Source organism: Macaca fascicularis, chromosome 4 (assembly GCF_037993035.2).
Source record: "Macaca fascicularis isolate 582-1 chromosome 4, T2T-MFA8v1.1".
Classification (NCBI taxonomy): domain Eukaryota; kingdom Metazoa; phylum Chordata; class Mammalia; order Primates; family Cercopithecidae; genus Macaca; species Macaca fascicularis.
In genome coordinates, this window is record NC_088378.1 from 16663186 (window position 1) to 16677695 (window position 14510).

Sequence of the window (14510 nt, forward strand, 5' to 3'; positions counted from 1 at the left end):
AGGAAAATTATAGGCCAATATCTCTGATGAACATTGATGCAAACATTCTCAACAAAATACTAGCAAACTGAATTCAACAACACGTTAAAAAGATCATTCATAATTGCCAAGTGGGATTTATCCCAGGTATGCAAGGGTGGTTCAGCACATGCAAATCAATCAATGTGATATATCATATAAACATAATGAAGAACAAGAAAAGTATGATCACTTTTACTGATGCTGAAAAAGCATTTGATAAAATTTAACATCCTTGTTGATAAAAATCCTCAAAAAATTGAGGATAGAAGGAACATACTTTAGCATAATAAAAGCCATATGCAACAGATCCACAGCTAGTATCATACTGAACAGGGAAAATGGAAAGCCTTTCCTCTAACATCTGGGATATGACAAGAATGCCCACATTCACCACTGTTACTCAACATAACACTAGAAGTCATATCAGGGCAATCAGATGAGAGGAAGAAATAAAGGACACTCACACTGGAAAGAAAAAAGTCAAATTATCCTGGTTTGCAGACGATATAATCTTATATTTGGAAAAAACTAAAGACTCCACCAAAAAATCATTAGAACTGATAAATTCAGTAAAGTTGCAGGATCAGTAGCATTTCTATATCCCAACAGCAAACAATCTGAAAAAGAAATCAAGAAAATAATACGTTTATAATAGTTGCAAATAAAATAAAATACCTAGGAACAAACTTAAAGAATTGAAAAATCTTTACAATGCAAACTATGAAACACTGATGTAAAAAACTGAAGAAGACACACAAAAATGGAAAGATATTCCATGTTCATGGATTGAAAGAATCAATATTGTTATAATGTCCATGCTATCCAAAGCAATCTACAGATTTAATGCAATCCCTATCAAAATACCAATGAAATTCTTCATAGAATTAGAAAAAGCAATTCTAAAATTTATATGAAAGCACAAAAGACCCAGAATAGCCAAAACTATCCTAAGTAAAAAGAATGAAACTGGAGGATCATATTACCTGACTTCAAATTATACTACAGGGCTCTAGTAACCAAAATGTCATGGTACATAGATCAGTAAAACAGAATAGAAAATCCAGAGATAAATCCATGTATTTAAATGAAATCATTCTTGACAAAGGTGTCAAGAACCTATATTGAAGGAAGAACATTCTATTCAATAAACTGTGCTGGGAAAACTGGATATCCATATGTAAAAGAATAAAACGAGACCCCTGTCTCTCACTAAATACAAAAATCAAACCAAAATGTATTAAAGACTTAACTCTAAGACCTCAAGCTATGAAACTACTAAAAGAAAACATTGGGGAACTCACCAGAACATTGGGCTGAGCGGATTTCCTGAATAATGCCACAAAAGCACAGGTAATCGAAGCCAAAATGGATGAATGAGATCACATCAACTTAAAAAGCTTCTACACTGCAAAGGAAACAATCAACAAAATGAAGAGGTAACCCACAGAAATGGGAGAAAATATTTACAAACTATCCATTTGACAAGGGATTAATAAACAGAATATATAAGGAGCTCAAACAACTCTAGGAAAAACAAATCTAATGATTTGATTAAAAATTGTGCAAAATACCTGAATAGACATTTCTCAAAAGAAGATATACAAATTGCAAACAGTATATGTAAAGGTACTCAACATCATTGGTTATCAGAGAAATGCAAAACAAACTACTATGAGATATCATCTCACTTCAGATAAAACGACTTTTATCCAAAAGTCAGGCAATAACTAATGTTGGCAAGGATGTATATAGATTTATCTCTAGATAAAAGAGAACTTTTTGTACGCTTTTGCTGGGAATGTAAATTAGTACCATCACTATGAAGAAAAGTTTGGAGATTTTTCAAAAAACTAAAAATAGAGCTGCCATACAATCCAGCATTCCTACTCTTAGAAATACACCCAAAAGAAAGGAAATCGTATATGGAAGAGATCTCTGCACGCCCCTGTTTACTGTAGCACTATTCACAATGGCCGAGATTTGGAAGCAATCTAAGTGTCTATCAACAGACGAATGGATAAAGACAATGTACATATACACAATGGAGTACAATTCAGACATAAAAAAGAATGAGCTCCTGTCATTTGCAACAACATAGATGGAACTGGAAGTCATTATGTTAAGTAAAATAAGCCAGTTACAGAAAGACAAACATCGCATATTTCATTTATTTGTGGGAACTAAAATGTAAACAATTGAACTCATGGAGATAGAGAGTAGAAGGATGGTTACCAGAGGCTGCTAAGGGTAGTGTTGGAGGGAGTGGGGATGGTTAATGGGTATAAAAAGTAGTGAGAAAGAATGAATAAGATCTCGTATTTGTTAGCACAACAGTGTGACTACAGTCAGAGGTCATTTAATTGTACATTTAAAAATAACTAAAAGAGTATAACCGGATGTTTTATCACACAAAGGAAAAATGCTTGAGATGATGGATACCCCATTTGCCCTGATGTGATTATTATGATTTGCATGCCTGTATCAAAATGTAACTCATAAATATATACACTTACTATGTACTCATAAAAATTAAAAAGAAAGAGAAAAAAAAAATAAAAGAAAAAGAAAAACATCCAGATGACTTGAAAGCCAGAATAATTGGTTTTTATATTTCAGGTAAATAATATTTCTAGAAACACATAATGAAGTAATTCTCATGAGGAGTGAAAATACAGGTTTTAGCTTATGCAGAGTTTGTAAATCAATTCAAATGGGATCACAAAATAAACATTAGAATTTTCATTTTTTATTGTCTTTTTCCATTAATTTTGAAGATTTAAAGGCATATGTATTTTTAAATTCTATTAAAGTAATGAGACTTCGTAAGTAATTTCACAAAGGTTTAACTCTAGTATACATATTAGCATTAATCATTTATGGAATAATTATTTATAAAATATATAAAGTTGTATATATAAATGTATATATTTATAAGCATACACACAGTTTAGTAGTTCCTGTGTAATTAAGTAGGTTATGTAGGCAGTATGAGGACTTTTGAATAAGTCTTCAGTTGCTACCATGGAAACAATTTTTAGAGTTGTTCTGCAGAGTGACGTGATGCTGATTAAAGAGTTCAAGCACTTCATTTAAAAATTAGTCCAGAGTCAGCCGGGAAGAAGCTGCACATTGCAGAGCTGGTCCACCTCTTGCTGCTGGGCTCTGCTGGGCTGCTCCTGCCAGGTTGCCATGGCCAGCGGCTCTTCTTTACAACCTTCTTGATCTAAGGAGGCCAGGAGGTGATTTACAGCATGGCAGCTCCAGTGATCCTTGTCAAAAGGTTAATAGTTATGAACGTTCCAGTTAAGAAATGTATTATGTACTGCTCTGTAATCTGTGAGTGCTTAGCCTTAAAGGGCTTGATGAAGATAATATTCTGGCATTTTAGATTCTGACACGAACTTCATAACCATTAAAAACAAATGCTTGGCAAATTAATGGCTGTTGGATCTTTATTAACTTGCAGTGAAATATAATATCACTTTCATTAAAATATATTGCTGAAAAATGATGGTGAGAAAAATGTATTCTGAATGACAGTGAAGCTGTGAGATCCTAGGGCTGTTTATTTTATTACTATGGCAACTGTGATAAAAACACACAAACCACCAATGTTGTTTCCTTTAGTGAAAATTCTAAATTATAAATCTACTTGCTAACTAATTTTAAATTCTGACTTTTCAAAACAAGATGTTATTTTAGGGGTAACTTTCTAAAACTGAAATTTAGTCTCTTACTAGAAACACAGAAGCAAAATGACTGCAGGACAATTGAAATTTAAAATAGTCTAAAACATTGAAAAAACTTTTCTATAGCTGAATTTTCCCCAGACCACTCTAACCCTTTATCCCTTTGCTTTTTTTTTAACTTATCAAGAATACAGTGCTGTGTAATTATGAAAATCTCGGTATTTGTTGCTATGATACTTATCAAATCATTTAAAGAGAAATTAAATTTTTGCCATTTTAATGGGCATTAAAACTGTTTCACAAAGCCATTAGGGTAAAACAACATTATGCCCATTTTATGGAACTTGTTCTATCTGTTGTGCCACACTTAAACCAAACTCTGTGTCAAAAAACAAACTGGCATATGTGAGTATTCACAAATAGACATAGACAAAGAATATTTTCATGTGTAGACACTTGTCACCAGTAAAATAAAGTAGACTGAATTGCATTCAGCTGAAAACATACTGAAATCTAGGTTCATTTCCTTCATCGATTCATAAACTAATCACACCCTTCTACTTCTGTATAGTGTGGCAGGGATGTACAGTTGAAACATACACATCTAGGTACCTTTATACTCAATCATACTCTTTTTCTTCTGTCTTAATCTGTTTTGTGCTCTCGTTGCAGAATACTACCGGCTGAATAATGCATAAAACGCAAAACTTACCACCTCACAGTTCTGGAGGTTGAAAAGTGATATGGTTTGTCTGTGTCCCCACCCAAATCTCATCTTGAGATCCCACATGTTGTGGGAGGTACCTAGTGGGAGGTAACTGAATCATGGGGCAGGTCTTTCTTGTGTTGTTCTCACAATAGTGAATAAGTCTCATGAGATCTGACGGCTTTATAAGGCAATTTCCTTGAAAAAGCTCTCTCTCTCGTTGCCTGCTCCCAATCATATAAGACATGACTTGTTCCTCCTTGCTTCCCATCATGATTGTTAGGCTTCCCCAGCTATGTGGAACTATAAGTCCATTTAACCCCTCTCTTTTGTAAATTGCCCAGTCTTGGGTTTGTCTTTATCAGCAATGTGTAAACCGATGAATACGGTATATTGGAACCAGGAATGGGGTGCTGCTGAAAAGATACTCAAAAATGTGGAAGCAACTTTGGAACTGGGTAACAGGCAGAGGTTGGAACAGTTTGGAGATCTCAGAAGAAAAGGAAAATGTGGGAAAGTTTGGACCTTCCTAGAGATATGTTGAATGGCTTTGCCCAAAATGCTGATAGCAATAAGGACAATAAAGTCCAGGCTGAGGTGGCCTTAGATAGAAATGAGGAACTTGTTGGGAACTGGAGGAAAGGTGACCTTTGTTGTATTTTAGCAAAGAGACTGGCAGCATTTTGCCCTGCCGTAGAGATCTGTGGATTTTTGAACATGAGGGACATGATTTAAGGTATCTGGTAGAAGGAATTTCTAAGCAGCAAAGCATTCAAGATGTGACTTGGGTGCTGTTAACGGAATTCAGTTTTAAAAGGGAAGCAGAGCAAAAAAGTTTGGAAAATGTGCAGGCTGACAATGTGATAGAAAAGAAAATCCCATTTTCTGAGGAGAAATTCAAGCTGGCTGCAGAAATTTGCATAAGTAACAAGAAGCTGAATGTTAATCAACATGACAAGGGGGACAATGTCTCCAGGATATGTCAGAGACCTTTGTGGCAGCCCCTCCTATCACAGGCCTGGAAGCCTAGGAGGAAAAAAGGTTTGTGGTTTGGGCCCAGGATCCCTCTGCTGTGTGCAGCCTAGGGACTTGCACCCTACATCCCAGCTGCTCCAGCTGTGACTGAAAGGGTTCAAGGTACAGCGTGGGCTGTTGCTTCAGAGGGTGGAAGCCCCAAGCCTTCATAGCTTCCATGTGGTATTGAGCCTGCCAGTGCACAGAAATCAAGAATTGAGGTTTGGGTACCTCTGCCTAGATTTCAGAAGATGCATGGAAATGCCTAGATGCCCAGGCAGAAGTTTGCTGCAGGGGCAGGGCCCTCATGGAGAACCTTTGCTAGGGCAGTGCAGAAAGAAAATGTGGGATTGGAGTCCCTACACAGAGTCCCTACTGGGGCACCACCTACTGGAGCTGTAAGAGGGCCACCATCCTCCAGAGCCTAGAATGGTAGATCCATGGACAGCTCGCACTGTGCACTTGGAAAAGCCATAGACACTCAATGCCAGCCTGTGAGAGCAGCCAGGATGGGGGCTGTACACTGTAAAGCCACAGGAGCAGAGCTGCTCAAGGTTGTGGGAGCCCACCTCCAGGATAAGAGTGACCTGGACGTGAGACCTGGAGTCAAAGAATATCATTTCAGAACTTTAAGATTTGACTGCCCCACAGGATTCCAGACTTGCATGGGGCCTTTAGCCCCTTTGTTTTAGCCAATTTCTCCCATTTGAAATGGCTGTATTTACCCAATGCCTGTACCCCCACTGAATCAGGAATTAACCAACTTGCTTTTGATTTAACATGCTCATAGTTGGAAGGGACTTGTCTTATCTCAGATGAAACTTTAAACTGTGGATTTTTGAGTTAATACTGAAATGAGTTGAGTCTTTGGGGGACTGTTGGGAAGGTATGATTGGTTTTGAAATATGGGTACATGAGATTTGGGAGGGGCTGGGGTGAAATAATATAGTTTGGTTATGTCCCCACCTAAATCTCATCTTGAATTCCCATGTGCTGTGGGAGGGACCTTGTGGGAGGTAATTGAATCATGGGGAGGGGGCTTTATCATGCTGTTCTCGCAATAGTGAACAAGTCTCATGAAATCTGATGGGTTTATCGGGGTTCCCGCTTTTGCTTCTCTCTCATTTTCTATTGCTGCCACCACATAAGAAGTGCCTTTTGGAGGGCACGGTGGCTCATGCCTGTATTCCAGCACTTTGAGAGGCCAAGGTGGGCTAATCACCTGAGGTCAGGAGTTTGAGACCAGCCTGGCCAACATGGTGAAACCTCGTCTTTACTAAAAATAGAAAAATTAGCTGGGTGTGGTGGTGCATGCCTGGAATCCCAGCTACTCGGGAGGATGAGGCAGGAAAATTGCTTGAACCTGGGAGGAGGAGTTTGCAGTGAGCCGAGATTGCACCACTGCACTCCAGCTTGGGCGACAGAGTGAGACTATGTCTCCAAAAAAAAAAAAAAAAAAAAAGGTGCCTTTCACCTCCTGCCATGATTCTGAGGCCTCCCCATCTATATGAAACTGTAAGTGCAATTAAACTTCTTTTTCTTCCCATTCTCAGGTATGTCTTTATCAGCTGCATGAAAACGGACTAACATAGGAAGTCTAAAGTCAAGCCACCAGTAGGTTCAGTCTCTGGCTCCATTGCTGTGTCCTTCAGACAAGTGGAAAGCTAATCTTCACATGGCAGAAGGTGGAAGGGCTAAGGCGCAAAAGGGGGCCAAATTTGTCCTTTTATAATGGCATTAATCCCAACCATGAGGCAGAGCCTTCAAGGCCCAATCAGCTCCCAAAGGTCCCACCTCCCAGCACCACTACGATGACAACCATATTTCAGCATGAGTTTTGGAGGGGATGAACATTCAAACCATAGCACCTTCTTTACTCCATTAAAGATGAAAACTTTGTGATTTCCGTGTTGAAATTGAAACTTTTTTGGTTCTAAGGCTTTGTAATTACATGCACCCTTTGGTTGACTGATCAATTTTACTGATGAGGAAAATGAAAGAACCTGTGGTTTCTTTTTAATTTTGCTTTTTTAAATTCTTCACTCTGCTCCAGAGCATGGTGTTTTCCAATTAGAGGTCAATCAAAACAGTGATTTAAATATTTTTGAATAAATAAAAAGTAGCAGTTCCTTATTTTTGTCCTGCCTTTAGTCTACAGTCTACATTTTTGGCAAAAACTTTCATTTTGCAAATCTTTTTCCAGTATGCAGTGCCTGTGAGTTTCAAGTGCATTTGTTAAGTTGTTGCATTTTCTTCTTTTGTCCTTTCTCCCCTTCCCCCTATTTCATCAACAAGAACAACACGTCATTTCAAATATCAAGGTATAATCATTCTCCTGCAAGGCAAGTGTATTTGGCCATACTTTGGGCAGTATTTGTCTTTTCTCTGAGAGAAGAGTCCTATTATCTTCATGGCAGGTTCACATTCATGACTGTGGACTTCATGCCTATCAAGCAGCTCAGAGAACCAAAAGACAGAATCAAACTGGATTCCCAATTTATTGTGTATAGCTTTTACCCAAAAAGGTTGTTGAGAAGATTGGAAAAGACAATATATATGTCTGGCTAAACAACTAGTTGTTTTCATCTTTATTTTTCCCTGCTTTCATTTCTATTTTTTTAAAATCAAGCATTATAGTCATAATTTTCACTCAAGTGAAGAACTCATGAAGGATAGGCTTGGCATGGCAGCTAGAGCCCGATAGCACCTATATTTTTATGCACCACTATGCTTGGTGGATTGATATCTTGTATCAAGTTATTAGACAATTGCTCCAATTCTGGCATGCGTCTCCTTTGAAGGGAGATAAATAGGGCAGTGAAAAACAGTAGGATCTAGTTACACCTGTCCCCTTGTATTTGCTCATTTTTTTATTTTGAAAGAATCTCAAGCCCACATAATATTCACAAGCACAGTACAAATAGTAATCGTTGTCCCCCTGAACTGTTTGAAAGTTGCTAATATGGTATCTAATCCCTTCTGACTATTTTAGTATGTATTTCCTACAAATGAAGACATGGTTCTACATAAACACTAACATTTATCATGAAATTAACACTGATACTGAGACATTACTGCCATCTAATCGTCAGACTCTATTTAAGTTTTACCAAGTGTTCCAGTCATATCCTTTATTACCAGATGATCCGGTCCAGTATCACATGCTCACCTAGCTGTCATGTTTCCTTAGTCTCTCTCATTGGGGAGCAGGTTGGCATTGGTCTGTCCTTGGCTTTTACGACCTTGGTGCTTTTGAAGATTACAGGTCAGTTATCTTTTAGAACATTCCTCAATGTGTTTTTATCTGAGGTTTCTTCATGATTAGATTTGAGTTATGAATTTTTGGCAGAAATACCACAGAAGTGTTTTCATTGCACTTTATTTTTATTTGTACTATATTATAGTAACTCTAGGGACATTAAATTTGATAAACTTGATCGGGTGTCATCTACCACACACAGTTACATCATCATTTATACATCTATCCATATATATTGAAAATCATATGTTCACACCAATACTTCTAATTCCAAACCAAAGCCACAAGATTTATTCTAGGTTTCTCCTTTTCCATAATTGCAACTCCTATCTGCAAAAGCAAAAATCTTGGATTTTATAGTCCTTAAAATATTTACTTATTTCATCAATCTCCCCATATGTAACTAATCTTAGGCCATATCCACCTCATCTCACCTCACACAAATGCTATGCTTCCTCTGCTCAGGCCCTACTATCCCATATTGAACCACTCTCCTACTCTAATATTCTCCTCACACCCTCGGGCTGTTACATTCTGAGCTAGGCTGCCGCTCTGCGTGAGCCTCCATACCTTCTCAAGCTCTAACACTGATCTGGGTCCCTCTTCCCCCACTTACCAAAGTCTACCTTGCTCTACCTCCCCTAATAGCTTTTGGAATAAGTTATTTAGCAAGGGAAGAAAAGGAAAGAGAAGAAAAGAAAAAAAGAGGGAGTGAAGCAAAGAGAAGGGAAAGGAGAGCAAGACGGGAAGAGGAAGAAGAGAAGGAAGTTGACTTTTGTATTCCCCTGCTTTCACTCCCAAGTTCTCTCTGCTTTCGAGTTCATTGCCTCTTTTACACCCATTTTCATCTTCAATTAATATTGTTTTTACAAATTGGAGGCCTCTACCTTTCTGTCTGTGTTTTTTAAAATTGTCCAGATTTATTGAGGCATAATTGACAGAAATGAATGTATGTACTGTATTAAATATGATATTTTCATATATATACACAGTAAAGTGATTATGACAATCAAGCTAATGAACATATTCATCACTTTGCATAGTTACCACTTTTTTTGTTGTTGTGAGAACACAAGATCTACTCTCTCAGCAAATCTCAAGTAAAAATGTAGTATTAACTATAGTTACCATGCTGTATGTCAGATCTCCTGAACTTACTTATTCTGCATAACTGACACTTTTTACACTTTGACCAACATCTCCCCATTTCTCCCAATCCCTAGCCTCTAGCAATCGCCTTTCTACACTGTTTTGATTAGTTTGACTTTTTAAAATTCCACATACAAATGAGATCATGCAAGATTTGCCTTTCTGGGCCTGACTTATTTTATTCAGCGTAATGTCCTCCAGTTGTATCAATGTTGTTGCAAATGGCAGGATTTCCTCTTTTTTTTAAGACCAAATATTATTTCATTGTATATGTATATCACATTTTCTTTATCCATTCATCTGTCTGTGGATACTTAGGTTGATTCCATATCTTGGCCTTTGTGAAAAATGCTGCAATGAACATGGAAGTGCATATATTTCTTTGAGATGCTGATTTTATTTCCTTTCGATATATACTCAGTAGTGAGATTGCTGGATCTTATGGTCATTCTATTTTACAATTTTTGAGGAACCCCAATATTATTTTCCATAATGGCTGTACTAATTTACATTAATTACCACCAACGGTGCACAAAGCTTCCCTTTTCTCCACACCCTCACCAACACTTATCTTTTATATGTTAGATAACAGATGTGAGGTGATATCTCATTGTGGTTTTAATTTTAATTTCCCCAAAGATTGGTGATGTTGAGCATTGTTTCATATATTTCTTGGCCGTTCGTATTTCTTCTTTTGAGAAATATCTATACAGGCACTTTGCCCATTTTTAAATCATATTATTTGCTACTGTTTTCTTTGTTTCTGTTTGCTCAACTCAAATTCTATTCAAATTTCAATTAGTTTGGGAAAATTATCCCTAGCGAAGGTAATGGTTTTGAATATCCTTTTGGAAGTACAGCTCATCTTCACCCTTATATTCCTTTTTGTCACTTTGGACAAAATACTTAATAGACCAAAACTTTATAAATAAATTAATTGGCTAAAACATGAACTCATATGCATTTTGATAACTTGAATGTGTTTAGCTACTTAGACTCCATCAGCAGAGAAAGCTGAGAAAGTAATTCTTTTATAATAAGTTTTGAGTGGGGAAGGTCACATCGAATGGCCATGATAGAGTGGGTGGAACCAAGTTACTGTGTCATTTAGCACAGTCCTGCCCATTAGTTCTGAATCAAGTCTGTCTCTTAAATTACATTAATGTTGCTGGTAATTTCAAATCAAGGTAATGTGGGTACTTTTTGAGGGAAGAATGTTTTGAATTTGTTGGTGACAAGGCAAGAGATAGCTTTAGCTCGGATTTGGAACAAAGAAGAAAACAATCTGCACCGAGGCAGTCTGTTTCAGAGGCCAGCCTGGTGTCTAGTGGCAATACCAACCTTCTGAGAACACATCTAGTCATGCTGGCCTATCTCAACTATATGAAAGGAAAGCACACAAAGAAATTTTGCCTAAATTTGGACTGGAGTTTTAAAGGTGATCAGCAAACTCTTGGGTACTCTCTGTGTTGTAGCAATGGAGCTTTAATTATAAAATCCCCAAGTGCAACACATATATCAAGAGTTGAGTTCCAGTGTTCCATAGCCCAGTAGGGAAACTACTGTTACAATAACTTATTGTGCATTTCAAAACAGCTGAAAGAAAGATTTGGAATTTTCCCAACACAAAGCAATGTTGTGAACATTTGAGGCATTGTATATCCCAATTACCCTGATTTGATCACTACACATTGTATGCATGTGTTAAAATATTGCATGTACCTCAGGAATATATACGATCATTATGTATCAGTAAAAAAAGCTTTGAGGCTACTTGTTCAATTCCTCAGCCTTTGTGATGATTTCTTCTCAGAAACTCGTGTTTCTTTTTTTTCTTTTTTTTTTTTTTTTTAAAGATGGAGTCTTACTCTGTTGCCAGGCTGGAGTGCAGTGGCACGATCTTGGCAGCGATTTTCCTGCCTCAGTCTCCCAAGTAGCTGGGATTACAGGCATGCACCACCACACCCAGCTAATTTTTGTACTTTTAGCAGAGATAAAGTTTCACCATGTCAGCCAGGCTGTTCTTGATCTCCTGACTTTGTGATCTGCCCACCTTGGCCTCCCAAAGTGCTGGGATTACAGATGTGAGGCACTGTGCCCGGCCAGAAACTCGTTTTTTTTTTTTTTTTTAAATTAAATAAAAGCAAGTAAAATTTCATTTTATAAATAAGGCCATTTCTATTTTATTTCTATTATTATCCACAGATATTTATTTTGTATTTTTATGAGCAAATTCAAATTTATTTTAATGTCATGTCATTTTCCAATGTGTTTAAAAACCTCATAAGATAGTAGGAGCCCTAGTTTCCTGGGACAGAATGCCACAGGTACTGAAATTTGTCATCTTTCCCTACAAACCCCCAGCAATTTAATCCAAGTCCATAGCTTCAGAAAGCAAGGAGTTGTATCTCCAGTCAGTCTACTCCTCTTATTCTTGGTTTTTCTATCAAGAGAGGGAGATCACAATATTTCAAATAGGGAACAAAACCAGTTGAACTTTCAGCTCAGATTTGTGTAAAATGGAGTGAGGGAAGACCCCACTGACTCCAGAGAAAAGGGTAAGCTTGAGATGGATTTCTTTACAGCTTTGTGAAAATGGAAGAAAAAAGATTGACAAATAAGGATCCATTGCATAGATGAGAATCGCTTCATAAATGAAGGCTCCAGCTCCTAAAATGGGAGGGGCCTGACTGGACAGCCTGAATCCGACGAGGAATCAGCCACACTGAATAAAAAAAGTCTGAAAAATAATCCTCCTAATTTTGAAGCCAGATAAAATACTTGGGGAGAATGGAAAAAAGAGTAAAAAGCCCCAAACAGGTGGGAAAATGCTAATATTAGAATGGTATAAAAACCTTCGGCTGAGTTTTCAGTGGTGGTGGCTAATTTAGCCCTGTTCTGTAGTAGGGTCACAAACCTTGACCAAGCAGAGGGTAGTAGAAAAGGCTAGAAAGAAGGGCCTGAAGACGATGAATTTTGACTCCTGATTTTATTATTCAATTTCTTTTTTTCATTTAAAGTAGTCTTCCGTGGTTGGGAAGCCTCGCCTCCCAAGACCAGAGTCAGTTGGAGCTGGTTGTTGTTGGAAGGGAGTGGGTTGGGGAACTGGGGTGCGGGCAGGGAGACCCCCGCTCTGCTGGCGATCCTAGGTGGAGAAGAACTGCACTTCACAGCATCTGGGGTGTGGTGGGAAGGGGATGAGGCAGGAGCAGCAAGCTGGGGAAGTGGACCCACCTCAGTCCCCAGCTTCATTTTCTTCTAATGTTTCCCCACTGGTGGCATTTTCTGCAGTCTTGGAGACCTTCTTCTTCTTTTTTTTTTTTCCTCTGGGTTTTTTGACTTGCAGAACTCTGGATGAGGGCCTTTAGCTCTGCATCCTGGACCTCCATCTCAGACTTGTAGAGGTCAGGCTCGAGGGGACCACTGGTTATCCACATGGGGGCATTGGGCATGAGCAGAACTGTACATTTAAACTGGGCAACAAATTCACCCTCCTTCTCATAGAGAACATTAAATGGTTACCGCAGTTCGTGTTTGGCGCACTCCACCACACCCACTGAGCCTTCTTCTCATCTTCAAAGGCTCTTAAAGTAAACAACATGGCATTCAAACTCCTTTCCATCCACTGAAGAAGGCACGTGGAGTTTTCATTTTCAGTCCATACTGTTTAGAGGGGTCTCATTTGGAAATAGTGGTTCTCTGTCCTGCATCCTTGGCCCTGCCCTCTCCTGAGCTGACAAGAACATCCATAGCATGTACTTCATATACCTCAAATTCAGCTTTTTCATGGTCCTTCTTCTGCTGGTCTGTGGGATTCTGGATAATGGTTTTTTTCTGCATTGATGACATGCTGCTTCCACAGGTGTGACAGTATACCTTCTATTGGCATATAGTTAAATGAGCGGGCAACTTTGTTCCAGGCATCTGTCACTTGTGTGTTCTGATTTCCAGGTTTGATCAGGCATGGGGCAGCTTCAGCACAGAGGTGAGCTGCCTTAATAACATCTGCTTTCCTCCCTGTTACTTGGGTCCCCTGAGCTACATCGACCACAAAAGTATGAGCTACATTAGCGATGAAGTCATCCATATGGACCCCAAAGTCAATTTTTACCAGGTCACCTTCCTTGAGAATATAATCCTGGCTGCATCTTCAAAGGACAGAAGCGACACACACAGTTATTTACTGAAATGCTGGTGGGAAAAGCAATGCCTTTCTTCATTTCCGTTTCTTTCTTGAAGATTTTCCCTGTTTCTTCCATAATCATGGCATCATCTTTCTCACACAGGCTCAGTACTGATACACCTGAGCTAGATGCTTCCACCAGGGACCGAAGTACCCGGTTGGCGATGTTACCCCCCATCTTATACTTGGTCACGACCAAGTCTTCAGCGTTAGTTAGCTCCTGCTGCTCGTCCTCATCCTGCATCTTCCTACCACCACCACTGCAGCCTCGTTTCCCCTGAGCCGCGGCCTCTGTCTCCCTTCCTAGCCGCAGGCTGGGGTCAGAGGCCCCTGGATCCTCGAGGAGAGGGTGAGTGAAAGCGCGAGCTAGCAAGGGAGCGGGCAGGCAGGCGAGCGTCATCCACAGATATTTAAATGAAAGAGACAAACATACCACACCTTAAAATTGTGAGAATTGAGGGAAGAAAGCCATTCTTTTTCTATGAACAT

At 38.7% G+C, this 14510-nt stretch overlaps 1 pseudogene; it reads right to left on the reverse strand.

Annotated features, from left to right (window-relative positions):
- Positions 1 to 12812: 12812 nt before the first annotated feature.
- Positions 12813 to 14265, reverse strand: LOC102134802 (proliferation-associated protein 2G4 pseudogene; annotated as a pseudogene).
- Positions 14266 to 14510: the final 245 nt, after the last annotated feature.